This window comes from Oncorhynchus keta, chromosome 10 (assembly GCF_023373465.1).
Source record: "Oncorhynchus keta strain PuntledgeMale-10-30-2019 chromosome 10, Oket_V2, whole genome shotgun sequence".
NCBI classification, from domain to species: Eukaryota; Metazoa; Chordata; class Actinopteri; order Salmoniformes; family Salmonidae; genus Oncorhynchus; species Oncorhynchus keta.
Window position 1 is genome coordinate 1,223,708 of NC_068430.1, and position 15,473 is coordinate 1,239,180.

General features: G+C 49.8%; 1 protein-coding gene across 1 annotated transcript in view; it reads left to right on the forward strand.

Moving 5' to 3' along the window:
- The first annotated feature begins 365 nt into the window (after positions 1 to 365).
- Positions 366 to 15,473, forward strand: part of LOC118381902 (plasma membrane calcium-transporting ATPase 2-like) — a 238,561-nt gene continuing 223,453 nt past the window's right edge. The window contains 1 exon segment of the mRNA XM_052526180.1: positions 366 to 520. The gene's annotated coding sequence lies outside the window, so the exon portion shown is untranslated.

Genomic DNA, 15,473 nt, shown 5'->3' on the forward strand with positions numbered 1-15,473 from the left:
CTCCCTTCATCCCTCACTCTCTCTCTCTCACTCCTTCTCTCCTTCCCATTCTCTCCCTTCATCCCTCACTCTCTCTCTCACTCCTTCTCTCCTTCCCATTCTCTCCCTTCATCCCTCACTCTCTCTCTCTCACTCCTTCTCGGTCTCCCTCCTTCCCTCTCTCTTCATCTCCCTTCCCCCCTCTCTCTCTCAATCCCTTCCTCTCTCCCTCTTCCTCTCCATTCCCCTCCCTCCTTCCCTCCCGCCCCCTCCTTCCCAACTGAAGTGCTTTCTCCCAGGTGGTGGTTCTCCTCTCACAGCACAGTCCCTGGGGGGGAAGAGTTGTCACTGCTCTGTGAGACGAGGACATTCTCTCTCACTTCTCTACTCACACACACCACACACACTCCATGCTACACCGTTGACTCTCTCTGTGTGGTGAGTGAACAGTGAGCTCCAGGTTACCTATGAACAGCAGTCTCTCTCCTATCTTTTCTACTGGATTTGAGATGATATCGTTGCACCGCTAGCTAGCATCCAGGTAAGTAACGGTGCTGCTGCTGCCTTCTTTGTGCTATTTACTACACTACAGCATGTTTCACTCCGTCGGACTAGCGAGTAGAAGCTTAGCTCCCGCGCAGAGCAAGACGGAGGGAGAAGGGAGAGAAGGAGAGAGGATGCAGGGAGAGAGGATGCAGGGAGAGAGGGAGCAGGGAGAGAGGGAGAGAGGATGGAGGGAGAGAGGATGCAGGGAGAGAGGGAGCAGGGAGAGAGGATGCAGGGAGAGAGGGAGCAGGGAGAGAAGGAGAGAGGATGCAGGGAGAGAGGGAGCAGGGAGAGAGGGAGCAATGAGAGATGGAGAGGGGATGCAGGGAGAGAGGGAGAAAGGAGAGAAGGAGAGAGGAGGCAGGGAGAGAGGGAGCAAGACGGAGGGAGCAGGGAGAGGAGAGAGGAGGCAGGGAGAGAGGGAGCGTGGTTAGGGGGAGAGAGGGAGCAGGGAGAGAAGGAGAGAGGAGGCAGGGAGAGAGGGAGCGTGGTTAGGGGGAGAGAGGGAGCAGGGAGAGAAGGAGAGAGGAGGCAGGGAGAGAGGGAGCAAGGAGAGAAGGAGAGAGGATGCAGGGAGAGGGAGCACGGAAAGCAGGCAGACAGGGAAAAAACAGGCAGTCTGGTAAGCAGGCTGACAGGCGGTGAAACAGGCAGGCTGGTACCAGGCAGACAGGGAAAACAGGCAGGCTGGTAAGCAGGCAGGCAGACAGGGACACAGGCTGGCTAGTAGGTAAGCAGGTTACTGTGTTGTACCAGTAGTGTGTTTAATAGTTGGGGAGAGACATGGCGGCACGTGGAGAAAGAAATCCTGTCAGGAATGTGGTGTGCTGTGGAGATGCCTGGCTGGTCTCTAGAAGCTGATTCAGTCCTCTAGCTGCTCTGACCTGTCTCTCTGAAGGCTGCTAAATGGCATATATTATTATTTATATATTATATTATATTATTATTTATTATATTATAAGGGTTTCCTGCATTAGGTTCAGGTCAGCCACTATGGAGCTCCGCTCTGTCTGGGATAGAGCAGCCTCAGGCCTCTACTGTGGAGCTCCACTCTGTCTGGGATAGAGCAGCCTCATGCCTCTACTATGGAGCTCCGCTCTGTGTGGGATAGAGCAGCCTCATGCCTCTACTGTGGAGCTCCTCTCTGTGTGGGATAGAGCAGCCTCATGCCTCTACTGTGGAGCTCCTCTCTGTCTGGGATAGAGCCGCCTCATGCCTCTACTGTGGAGCTCCTCTCTGTGTGGGATAGAGCAGCCTCATGCTTCTACTGTGGAGCTCCTCTCTGTCTGGGATAGAGCCGCCTCATGCCTCTACTGTGGAGCTCCTCTCTGTCTGGGATAGAGCCGCCTCATGCCTCTACTGTGGAGCTCCTCTCTGTGTGGGATAGAGCAGCCTCATGCCTCTACTGTGGAGCTCCTCTCTGTGTGGGATAGAGCAGCCTCATGCCTCTACTGTGGAGCTCCTCTCTGTCTGGGATAGAGCAGCCTCATGCCTCTACTGTGGAGCTCCTCTCTGTCTGGGATAGAGCAGCCTCATGCTTCTACTGTGGAGCTCCTCTCTGTGTGGGATAGAGCAGCCTCATGCCTCTACTGTGGAGCTCCTCTCTGTCTGGGATAGAGCAGCCTCATGCCTCTACTGTGGAGCTCCTCTCTGTCTGGGATAGAGCAGCCTCATGCCTCTACTGTGGAGCTCCTCTCTGTGTGGGATAGAGCAGCCTCATGCCTCTACTGTGGAGCTCCTCTCTGTGTGGTATAGAGCAGCCTCATGCCTCTACTGTGGAGCTCCTCTCTGTCTGGGATAGAGCAGCCTCATGCCTCTACTATGGAGCTCCTCTCTGTGTGGGATAGAGCCGCCTCATGCCTCTACTGTGGAGCTCCTCTCTGTCTGGGATAGAGCCGCCTCATGCCTCTACTGTGGAGCTCCTCTCTGTCTGGGATAGAGCAGCCTCATGCCTCTACTGTGGAGCTCCTCTCTGTCTGGGATAGAGCAGCCTCATGCCTCTACTGTGGAGCTCCTCTCTGTGTGGGATAGAGCAGCCTCATGCCTCTACTGTGGAGCTCCTCTCTGTCTGGGATAGAGCCGCCTCATGCCTCTACTGTGGAGCTCCTCTCTGTCTGGGATAGAGCAGCCTCATGCCTCTACTGTGGAGCTCCTCTCTGTGTGGGATAGAGCAGCCTCATGCCTCTACTGTGGAGCTCCTCTCTGTCTGGGATAGAGCAGCCTCATGCCTCTACTGTGGAGCTCCTCTCTGTGTGGGATAGAGCAGCCTCATGCCTCTACTGTGGAGCTCCTCTCTGTCTGGGATAGAGCCGCCTCATGCCTCTACTATGGAGCTCCGCTCTGTGTGGGATAGAGCAGCCTCAGGCCTCTACTATGGAGCTCCGCTCTGTGTGGGATAGAGCAGCCTCATGCCTCTACTGTGGAGCTCCTCTCTGTCTGGGATAGAGCAGCCTCAGGCCTCTACTATGGAGCTCCGCTCTGTGTGGGATAGAGCAGCCTCATGCCTCTACTGTGGAGCTCCTCTCTGTCTGGGATAGAGCAGCCTCATGCTTCTACTGTGGAGCTCCTCTCTGTCTGGGATAGAGCAGCCTCAGGCCTCTACTATGGAGCTCCGCTCTGTGTGGGATAGAGCCGCCTCATGCCTCTACTGTGGAGCTCCGCTCTGTGTGGGATAGAGCAGCCTCATGCCTCTACTGTGGAGCTCCTCTCTGTGTGGGATAGAGCAGCCTCATGCCTCTACTGTGGAGCTCCTCTCTGTGTGGGATAGAGCAGCCTCATGCCTCTACTATGGAGCTCCGCTCTGTGTGGGATAGAGCAGCCTCATGCCTCTACTGTGGAGCTCCTCTCTGTGTGGGATAGAGCAGCCTCATGCCTCTACTGTGGAGCTCCGCTCTGTGTGGGATAGAGCCGCCTCATGCCTCTACTGTGGAGCTCCTCTCTGTCTGGGATAGAGCAGCCTCATGCCTCTACTGTGGAGCTCCTCTCTGTCTGGGATAGAGCAGCCTCATGCCTCACTGTGGAGCTCCTCTCTGTGTGGGATAGAGCAGCCTCATGCCTCTACTGTGGAGCTCCGCTCTGTGTGGGATAGAGCAGCCTCATGCCTCTACTGTGGAGCTCCGCTCTGTGTGGGATAGAGCAGCCTCGTGCCTCTACTGTGGAGCTCCTCTCTGTGTGGGATAGAGCAGCCTCATGCCTCTACTGTGGAGCTCCGCTCTGTCTGGGATAGAGCAGCCTCATGCTTCTACTGTGGAGCTCCACTCTGTGTGGGATAGAGCAGCCTCATGCCTCTACTGTGGAGCTCCTCTCTGTGTGGGATAGAGCCGCCTCATGCCTCTACTGTGGAGCTCCTCTCTGTGTGGGATAGAGCAGCCTCATGCCTCTACTATGGAGCTCCGCTCTGTCTGGGATAGAGCAGCCTCATGCCTCTACTGTGGAGCTCATCTCTGTGTGGGATAGAGCAGCCTCATGCCTCTACTGTGGAGCTCCTCTCTGTCTGGGATAGAGCAGCCTCATGCCTCTACTGTGGAGCTCCACTCTGTCTGGGATAGAGCCGCCTCATGCCTCTACTGTGGAGCTCCTCTCTGTGTGGGATAGAGCAGCCTCATGCCTCTACTGTGGAGCTCCTCTCTGTCTGGGATAGAGCCGCCTCATGCCTCTACTGTGGAGCTCCTCTCTGTCTGGGATAGTGCAGCCTCATGCCTCTACTGTGGAGCTCCTCTCTGTGTGGGATAGAGCAGCCTCATGCCTCTACTGTGGAGCTCCTCTCTGTCTGGGATAGAGCAGCCTCATGCCTCTACTGTGGAGCTCCTCTCTGTGTGGTATAGAGCAGCCTCATGCCTCTACTGTGGAGCTCCTCTCTGTCTGGGATAGAGCAGCCTCATGCCTCTACTATGGAGCTCCTCTCTGTGTGGGATAGAGCCGCCTCATGCCTCTACTGTGGAGCTCCTCTCTGTCTGGGATAGAGCCGCCTCATGCCTCTACTGTGGAGCTCCTCTCTGTCTGGGATAGAGCAGCCTCATGCCTCTACTGTGGAGCTCCTCTCTGTCTGGGATAGAGCCGCCTCATGCCTCTACTGTGGAGCTCCTCTCTGTGTGGGATAGAGCAGCCTCATGCCTCTACTGTGGAGCTCCTCTCTGTCTGGGATAGAGCCGCCTCATGCCTCTACTGTGGAGCTCCTCTCTGTCTGGGATAGAGCAGCCTCATGCCTCTACTGTGGAGCTCCTCTCTGTGTGGGATAGAGCAGCCTCATGTCTCTACTGTGGAGCTCCTCTCTGTCTGGGATAGAGCAGCCTCATGCCTCTACTGTGGAGCTCCTCTCTGTGTGGGATAGAGCAGCCTCATGCCTCTACTGTGGAGCTCCTCTCTGTCTGGGATAGAGCCGCCTCATGCCTCTACTATGGAGCTCCGCTCTGTGTGGGATAGAGCAGCCTCAGGCCTCTACTATGGAGCTCCGCTCTGTGTGGGATAGAGCAGCCTCATGCCTCTACTGTGGAGCTCCTCTCTGTCTGGGATAGAGCAGCCTCAGGCCTCTACTATGGAGCTCCGCTCTGTGTGGGATAGAGCAGCCTCATGCCTCTACTGTGGAGCTCCTCTCTGTCTGGGATAGAGCAGCCTCAGGCCTCTACTGTGGAGCTCCTCTCTGTGTGGGATAGAGCAGCCTCATGCTTCTACTGTGGAGCTCCTCTCTGTGTGGGATAGAGCAGCCTCATGCCTCTACTGTGGAGCTCCTCTCTGTCTGGGATAGAGCAGCCTCAGGCCTCTACTATGGAGCTCCGCTCTGTCTGGGATAGAGCAGCCTCATGCTTCTACTGTGGAGCTCCTCTCTGTCTGGGATAGAGCAGCCTCAGGCCTCTACTATGGAGCTCCGCTCTGTGTGGGATAGAGCCGCCTCATGCCTCTACTGTGGAGCTCCGCTCTGTGTGGGATAGAGCAGCCTCATGCCTCTACTGTGGAGCTCCTCTCTGTGTGGGATAGAGCAGCCTCATGCCTCTACTGTGGAGCTCCTCTGTGTGGGATAGAGCAGCCTCATGCCTCTACTATGGAGCTCCGCTCTGTGTGGGATAGAGCAGCCTCATGCCTCTACTGTGGAGCTCCTCTCTGTGTGGGATAGAGCAGCCTCATGCCTCTACTGTGGAGCTCCGCTCTGTGTGGGATAGAGCCGCCTCATGCCTCTACTGTGGAGCTCCTCTCTGTCTGGGATAGAGCAGCCTCATGCCTCTACTGTGGAGCTCCTCTCTGTCTGGGATAGAGCAGCCTCATGCCTCACTGTGGAGCTCCTCTCTGTGTGGGATAGAGCAGCCTCATGCCTCTACTGTGGAGCTCCGCTCTGTGTGGATAGAGCAGCCTCATGCCTCTACTGTGGAGCTCCGCTCTGTGTGGGATAGAGCAGCCTCGTGCCTCTACTGTGGAGCTCCTCTCTGTGTGGGATAGAGCAGCCTCATGCCTCTACTGTGGAGCTCCGCTCTGTCTGGGATAGAGCAGCCTCATGCTTCTACTGTGGAGCTCCACTCTGTGTGGGATAGAGCAGCCTCATGCCTCTACTGTGGAGCTCCTCTCTGTGTGGGATAGAGCCGCCTCATGCCTCTACTGTGGAGCTCCTCTCTGTGTGGGATAGAGCAGCCTCATGCCTCTACTATGGAGCTCCGCTCTGTCTGGGATAGAGCAGCCTCATGCCTCTACTGTGGAGCTCATCTCTGTGTGGGATAGAGCAGCCTCATGCCTCTACTGTGGAGCTCCTCTCTGTCTGGGATAGAGCAGCCTCATGCCTCTACTGTGGAGCTCCACTCTGTCTGGGATAGAGCCGCCTCATGCCTCTACTGTGGAGCTCCTCTCTGTGTGGGATAGAGCAGCCTCATGCCTCTACTGTGGAGCTCCTCTCTGTCTGGGATAGAGCCGCCTCATGCCTCTACTGTGGAGCTCCTCTCTGTCTGGGATAGTGCAGCCTCATGCCTCTACTGTGGAGCTCCTCTCTGTCTGGGATAGAGCCGCCTCAGGCCTCTACTGTGGAGCTCCTCTCTGTCTGGGATAGAGCCGCCTCATGCCTCTACTGTGGAGCTCCTCTCTGTGTGGGATAGAGCAGCCTCATGCCTCTACTATGGAGCTCCGCTCTGTCTGGGATAGAGCAGCCTCATGCCTCTACTGTGGAGCTCATCTCTGTGTGGGATAGAGCAGCCTCATGCCTCTACTGTGGAGCTCCTCTCTGTCTGGGATAGAGCAGCCTCATGCCTCTACTGTGGAGCTCCACTCTGTCTGGGATAGAGCCGCCTCATGCCTCTACTGTGGAGCTCCTCTCTGTGTGGGATAGAGCAGCCTCATGCCTCTACTGTGGAGCTCCTCTCTGTCTGGGATAGAGCCGCCTCATGCCTCTACTGTGGAGCTCCTCTCTGTCTGGGATAGTGCAGCCTCATGCCTCTACTGTGGAGCTCCTCTCTGTCTGGGATAGAGCCGCCTCAGGCCTCTACTGTGGAGCTCCTCTCTGTCTGGGATAGAGCCGCCTCATGCCTCTACTGTGGAGCTCCTCTCTGTGTGGGATAGAGCAGCCTCATGCCTCTACTGTGGAGCTCCTCTCTGTCTGGGATAGAGCAGCCTCATGCCTCTACTGTGGAGCTCCTCTCTGTCTGGGATAGAGCAGCCTCATGCCTCTACTGTGGAGCTCCTCTCTGTCTGGGATAGAGCCGCCTCAGGCCTCTACTGTGGAGCTCCTCTCTGTCTGGGATAGAGCAGCCTCATGCCTCTACTGTGGAGCTCCTCTCTGTGTGGGATAGAGCAGCCACATGCCTCTACTGTGGAGCTCCTCTCTGTCTGGGATAGAGCAGCCTCATGCCTCTACTGTGGAGCTCCTCTCTGTCTGGGATAGAGCAGCCTCATGCCTCTACTGTGGAGCTCATCTCTGTGTGGGATAGAGCCGCCTCATGCCTCTACTGTGGAGCTCCTCTCTGTCTGGGATAGAGCAGCCTCATGCCTCTACTGTGGAGCTCCACTCTGTCTGGGATAGTGCAGCCTCATGCCTCTACTGTGGAGCTCCTCTCTGTGTGGGATAGAGCAGCCTCATGCCTCTACTGTGGAGCTCCGCTCTGTGTGGGATAGAGCCGCCTCATGCCTCTACTATGGAGCTCCGCTCTGTGTGGGATAGAGCAGCCTCATGCCTCTACTGTGGAGCTCCTCTCTGTGTGGGATAGAGCAGCCTCATGCCTCTACTGTGGAGCTCCTCTCTGTGTGGGATAGAGCCGCCTCATGCCTCTACTGTGGAGCTCCTCTCTGTGTGGGATAGAGCCGCCTCATGCCTCTACTGTGGAGCTCCTCTCTGTGTGGGATAGAGCAGCCTCATGCCTCTACTGTGGAGCTCCTCTCTGTCTGGGATAGAGCAGCCTCATGCCTCTACTGTGGAGCTCCTCTCTGTCTGGGATAGAGCAGCCTCATGCCTCTACTGTGGAGCTCCTCTCTGTCTGGGATAGAGCCGCCTCAGGCCTCTACTGTGGAGCTCCTCTCTGTCTGGGATAGAGCAGCCTCATGCCTCTACTGTGGAGCTCCTCTCTGTGTGGGATAGAGCAGCCACATGCCTCTACTGTGGAGCTCCTCTCTGTCTGGGATAGAGCAGCCTCATGCCTCTACTGTGGAGCTCCTCTCTGTCTGGGATAGAGCAGCCTCATGCCTCTACTGTGGAGCTCATCTCTGTGTGGGATAGAGCCGCCTCATGCCTCTACTGTGGAGCTCCTCTCTGTCTGGGATAGAGCAGCCTCATGCCTCTACTGTGGAGCTCCACTCTGTCTGGGATAGTGCAGCCTCATGCCTCTACTGTGGAGCTCCTCTCTGTGTGGGATAGAGCAGCCTCATGCCTCTACTGTGGAGCTCCGCTCTGTGTGGGATAGAGCCGCCTCATGCCTCTACTATGGAGCTCCGCTCTGTGTGGGATAGAGCAGCCTCATGCCTCTACTGTGGAGCTCCTCTCTGTGTGGGATAGAGCAGCCTCATGCCTCTACTGTGGAGCTCCTCTCTGTGTGGGATAGAGCCGCCTCATGCCTCTACTGTGGAGCTCCTCTCTGTGTGGGATAGAGCCGCCTCATGCCTCTACTGTGGAGCTCCTCTCTGTGTGGGATAGAGCAGCCTCATGCCTCTACTGTGGAGCTCCTCTCTGTCTGGGATAGAGCAGCCTCATGCCTCTACTGTGGAGCTCCTCTCTGTCTGGGATAGAGCAGCCTCATGCCTCTACTGTGGAGCTCCACTCTGTCTGGGATAGAGCAGCCTCATGCCTCTACTGTGGAGCTCATCTCTGTCTGGGATAGAGCAGCCTCAGGCCTCTACTGTGGAGCTCCTCTCTGTCTGGGATAGAGCCGCCTCATGCCTCTACTGTGGAGCTCCTCTCTGTCTGGGATAGAGCAGCCTCATGCCTCTACTGTGGAGCTCCTCTCTGTCTGGGATAGAGCAGCCTCATGCTATATAATAAAAAAACAGCTTGTGTAACAGTATGTCCTCTCTTTCCTGTACCCTTGTAAACTTGAAATGGTACAGACGAATGCAACTCTTGTCTGTCTGTGGACTAAGGGACGGTGTTTGCCATTTCTGCTGTCTTTGGAAGAGGTGAAACTAGACCATGGTGTTATAGTATGTAGAGGTGAAACTAGACCATGGTGTTATAGTATGTAGAGGTTAAACTAGACCATGGTGTTATAGTATGTAGAGGTGGAGGTTAAACTAGACCATGGTGTTACAGTATGTAGAGGTGGAGGTTAAACTAGACCATGGTGTTATAGTATGTAGAGGTTAAACTAGACTATGGTGTTATAGTATGTAGAGGTGGAGGTTAAACTAGACCATGGTGTTATAGTATGTAGAGGTTAAACTAGACCATGGTGTTATAGTATGTAGAGGTTAAACTAGACCATGGTGTTACAGTATGTAGAGGTTAAACTAGACCATGGTGTTATAGTATGTAGAGGTTAAACTAGACCATGGTGTTATAGTATGTAGAGGTTAAACTAGACCATGGTGTTATAGTATATAGAGGTTAAACTAGACCATGGTGTTATAGTATGTAGAGGTTAAACTAGACTATGGTGTTATAGTATGTAGAGGTTAAACTAGACCATGGTGTTATAGTATGTAGAGGTTAAACTAGACCATGGTGTTATAGTATATAGAGGTGGAGGTTAAACTAGACCATGGTGTTACAGTATGTAGAGGTTAAACTAGACTATGGTGTTATAGTATGTAGAGGTTAAACTAGACCATGGTGTTATAGTATGTAGAGGTTAAACTAGACCATGGTGTTATAGTATGTAGAGGTGGAGGTTAAACTAGACCATGGTGTTACAGTATGTAGAGGTTAAACTAGACCATGGTGTTATAGTATGTAGAGGTTAAACTAGACCATGGTGTTATAGTATGTAGAGGTGGAGGTTAAACTAGACCATGGTGTTATAGTATGTAGAGGTTAAACTAGACCATGGTGTTATAGTATGTAGAGGTTAAACTAGACCATGGTGTTATAGTATGTAGAGGTGGAGGTTAAACTAGACCATGGTGTTATAGTATGTAGAGGTTAAACTAGACCATGGTGTTATAGTATGTAGAGGTTAAACTAGACCATGGTGTTATAGTATGTAGAGGTGGAGGTTAAACTAGACCATGGTGTTATAGTATGTAGAGGTTAAACTAGACCATGGTGTTATAGTATGTAGAGGTTAAACTAGACTATGGTGTTATAGTATGTAGAGGTGGAGGTTAAACTAGACTATGGTGTTATAGTATGTAGAGGTTAAACTAGACCATGGTGTTATAGTATGTAGAGGTTAAACTAGACCATGGTGTTATAGTATGTAGAGGTGGAGGTTAAACTAGACCATGGTGTTACAGTATGTAGAGGTGGAGGTTAAACTAGACCATGGTGTTACAGTATGTAGAGGTTAAACTAGACCATGGTGTTATAGTATGTAGAGGTTAAACTAGACCATGGTGTTATAGTATGTAGAGGTTAAACTAGACCATGGTGTTATAGTATGTAGAGGTTAAACTAGACCATGGTGTTATAGTATGTAGAGGTTAAACTAGACCATGGTGTTATAGTATGTAGAGGTTAAACTAGACCATGGTGTTATAGTATGTAGAGGTTAAACTAGACCATGGTGTTATAGTATGTAGAGGTTAAACTAGACTATGGTGTTATAGTATGTAGAGGTGGAGGTTAAACTAGACTATGGTGTTATAGTATGTAGAGGTTAAACTAGACCATGGTGTTATAGTATGTAGAGGTTAAACTAGACCATGGTGTTATAGTATGTAGAGGTGGAGGTTAAACTAGACCATGGTGTTATAGTATGTAGAGGTGGAGGTTAAACTAGACCATGGTGTTATAGTATGTAGAGGTTAAACTAGACCATGGTGTTATAGTATGTAGAGGTGGAGGTTAAACTTGACCATGGTGTTATAGTATATAGAGGTGGAGGTTAAACTAGACCATGGTGTTATAGTATGTAGAGGTTAAACTAGACCATGGTGTTATAGTATGTAGAGGTTAAACTAGACCATGGTGTTATAGTATGTAGAGGTGGAGGTTAAACTAGACCATGGTGTTATAGTATGTAGAGGTTAAACTAGACCATGGTGTTATAGTATGTAGAGGTGAAGGTTAAACTAGACCATGGTGTTATAGTATGTAGAGGTTAAACTAGACCATGGTGTTATAGTATGTAGAGGTGGAGGTTAAACTAGACCATGGTGTTATAGTATGTAGAGGTTAAACTAGACCATGGTGTTATAGTATGTAGAGGTTAAACTAGACCATGGTGTTATAGTATGTAGAGGTTAAACTAGACCATGGTGTTATAGTATGTAGAGGTGGAGGTTAAACTAGACCATGGTGTTATAGTATGTAGAGGTTAAACTAGACCATGGTGTTATAGTATGTAGAGGTTAAACTAGACCATGGTGTTATAGTATGTAGAGGTTAAACTAGACCATGGTGTTATAGTATGTAGAGGTTAAACTAGACCATGGTGTTATAGTATGTAGAGGTTAAACTAGACCATGGTGTTATAGTATGTAGAGGTTAAACTAGACCATGGTGTTATAGTATGTAGAGGTGGAGGTTAAACTAGACCATGGTGTTATAGTATGTAGAGGTTAAACTAGACCATGGTGTTATAGTATGTAGAGGTTAAACTAGACCATGGTGTTATAGTATGTAGAGGTTAAACTAGACCATGGTGTTATAGTATGTAGAGGTGGAGGTTAAACTAGACCATGGTGTTATAGTATGTAGAGGTTAAACTAGACCATGGTGTTATAGTATGTAGAGGTTAAACTAGACCATGGTGTTATAGTATGTAGAGGTTAAACTAGACCATGGTGTTATAGTATGTAGAGGTTAAACTAGACTATGGTGTTATAGTATGTAGAGGTTAAACTAGACCATGGTGTTATAGTATGTAGAGGTTAAACTAGACCATGGTGTTATAGTATGTAGAGGTTAAACTAGACCATGGTGTTACAGTGTGTAGAGGTGGAGGTTAAACTAGACCATGGTGTTATAGTATGTAGAGGTGGAGGTTAAACTAGACCATGGTGTTACAGTGTGTAGAGGTGGAGGTTAAACTAGACCATGGTGTTATAGTATGTAGAGGTTAAACTAGACCATGGTGTTATAGTATGTAGAGGTTAAACTAGACCATGGTGTTATAGTATGTAGAGGTTAAACTAGACCATGGTGTTATAGTATGTAGAGGTTAAACTAGACCATGGTGTTATAGTATGTAGAGGTTAAACTAGACCATGGTGTTATAGTATGTAGAGGTTAAACTAGACCATGGTGTTATAGTATGTAGAGGTGGAGGTTAAACTAGACCATGGTGTTATAGTATGTAGAGGTTAAACTAGACCATGGTGTTATAGTATGTAGAGGTTAAACTAGACCATGGTGTTATAGTATGTAGAGGTTAAACTAGACCATGGTGTTATAGTATGTAGAGGTTAAACTAGACCATGGTGTTATAGTATGTAGAGGTTAAACTAGACCATGGTGTTATAGTATGTAGAGGTTAAACTAGACTATGGTGTTATAGTATGTAGAGGTTAAACTAGACCATGATGTTATAGTATGTAGAGGTTAAACTAGACCATGGTGTTATAGTATGTAGAGGTGGAGGTTAAACTAGACCATGGTGTTACAGTATGTAGAGGTTAAACTAGACCATGGTGTTATAGTATGTAGAGGTTAAACTAGACCATGGTGTTATAGTATGTAGAGGTTAAACTAGACCATGGTGTTATAGTATGTAGAGGTTAAACTAGACCATGGTGTTATAGTATGTAGAGGTTAAACTAGACCATGGTGTTATAGTATGTAGAGGTTAAACTAGACCATGGTGTTACAGTATGTAGAGGTTAAACTAGACCATGGTGTTATAGTATGTAGAGGTTAAACTAGACCATGGTGTTATAGTATGTAGAGGTTAAACTTGACCATGGTGTTATAGTATGTAGAGGTTAAACTTGACCATGGTGTTGTAGTATGTGGACTTTCATAAAATAAATCAGAAATACAGACATTGTCATCCTACAAGAAACCTGGTATAGAGGAGACAGACCCACTGGTTGTCCTCTAGGTTACAGAGAGCTGGTAGTCCCATCCACCACACTAACAGTTGGGTGGAATAGAGAAGATGGACCCACTGGTTGTCCTCTAGGTTACAGAGAGCTGGTAGTCCCATCCACCACACTACCAGGTGGGTGGTATAGAGGAGATGGACCCACTGGTTGTCCCCTAGGTTACAGAGAGCTGGTAGTCCCATCCACCACACTACCAGGTGGGTGGTATAGAGGAGATGGACCCACTGGTTGCCCTCTAGATTACAGAGAGCTGCTAGTCCCATCCACCACACTACCAGGTGGGTGGTATAGAGGAGATGGACCCACTGGTTGCCCTCTCGGTTACAGAGAGCTGGCAGTCCCATCCACCACACTACCAGGTGTGAAACCTGGTATAGAGGAGACGGACCCACTGGTTGCCCTCTAGATTACAGAGAGCTGCTAGTCCCATCCAGCAAACTACCAGGTGTGAAACCTGGTATATAGGAGACGGACCCACTGGTTGCCCTCTAGATTACAGAGAGCTGCTAGTCCCATCCACCACACTACCAGGTGGGTGGTATAGAGGAGATGGACCCACTGGTTGCCCTCTCGGTTACAGAGAGCTGGCAGTCCCATCCACCACACTACCAGGTGTGAAACCTGGTATATAGGAGACGGACCCACTGGTTGCCCTCTCGGTTACAGAGAGCTGGCAGTCCCATCCACCACACTACCAGGTGTGAAACCTGGTATAGAGGAGACGGACCCACTGGTTGCCCTCTAGATTACAGAGAGCTACTAGTCCCATCCACCACACTACCAGGTGTGAAACCTGGTATAGAGGAGACGGACCCACTGGTTGCCCTCTAGATTACAGAGAGCTGCTAGTCCCATCCAGTAAACTACCAGGTGTGAAACAGGGAAGGGACTCAGGGGTAATTTGATATAGAACAGTATGTAGAATTTAATTTAATTTAATTTGAACAGACCTAACTCACTCCATTGAATTAATCAAAACAGGAACATTTTATATTTGGCTAGAAATTCAAAAGCAAAATGTCTCAACAGAGAAAATGTCCTCCTGTGTGCTACCTATATCCCCACACTAGAATCCCCATATTTGAATGAAGACAGCTTTTCCATCCTGGAGGGTGAAACCAATCATTACCAGGCCCAGGGACATATACCTGTCTGTGGCGACCTAAACGCCAGAACCGGACAAGAACCTGACACCCTCAGCACACAGGGTGACAAACACCTGCCTGCAGGTGACAGCAATCCCTCCCCCATATAGACACAACTACAACATAACAACATAACCAACAAAAACATGTCACAGAAAATGCAGCTCTATCGCACGCTAGGTATGTTCATAGTAAATGGTAGGCTTGAATGAACTACAGGACAAAATACAAACCCTCCAACCCAAAAACGTCTGTGGTGTTGATGGTATCCTCAATGAAATTATAAAATATATAGACAAATTCCAATTGGCTATACTTTTAAACTCTTTAACATCATCCTCAGCTCTGGCATCTTCCCCAATATTTGGAACCAAAGAACTGATCACCGCAATCCACAAAAGTGGAGACAAATTTGACCCCAAAAACTACCATGAGATATGCGTCAACAGTAACCTTGGGGAAATCCTCTACATAATCATTAACAGCAGACTAGTTGAGTTGGCGTTTTACCAAATTTCCCTATGACAGACCACATATTCACCCTGCACACCGTAATTGACAAACAAACAAACCAAAACAAAGGAAAAATCTCCTCATGTTTTGTTGATTTCAAAAAGCTTTTGCCTCTAATCAGCTTGAGGGTATATATACCATGATCTGCTATACAAACTGATGGAAAGTGGTGTTGGGGGAAAAACATACAACATTATACAATCCATGTACACAAACAACAAGTGTGTGGTTAAAACTGGCAAAAAACACACACATTTCTTTCCACAGGGCTGTGGAGTGAGACAGGGATGTAGATTAAGCCCCACCTTCTTCAATATATATATATCAACGAATTGTCGAGGGCACTAGAAAAGTCTGCAGCGCCTGGCCTCACCCTACTAGAACCTGAAGTCAAATGTCTACTGTTTGCTGATGATCTGGTGCCTCTGTCACCAACCAAGGAGGGTCTACAGCAGCACCTAGATCTTCTGCCAGACCTGGTCCCTGACAGTAAGTCTCAGTAAGACCAAAATAATGGTGTTCCAAAAAGGTCCAGTCACCAGGACTACAAATTCCATCTAAGATACCGTTGCCCTAGAACACACAAAAAAACGATATGTACCTCGGGCTAAACATCAGGTAACTTCCACAAAGCTGTGAACAAGCAGAGAGACAAGGCAAGAGGGGCCTTCTATGCCATCAAAAGGA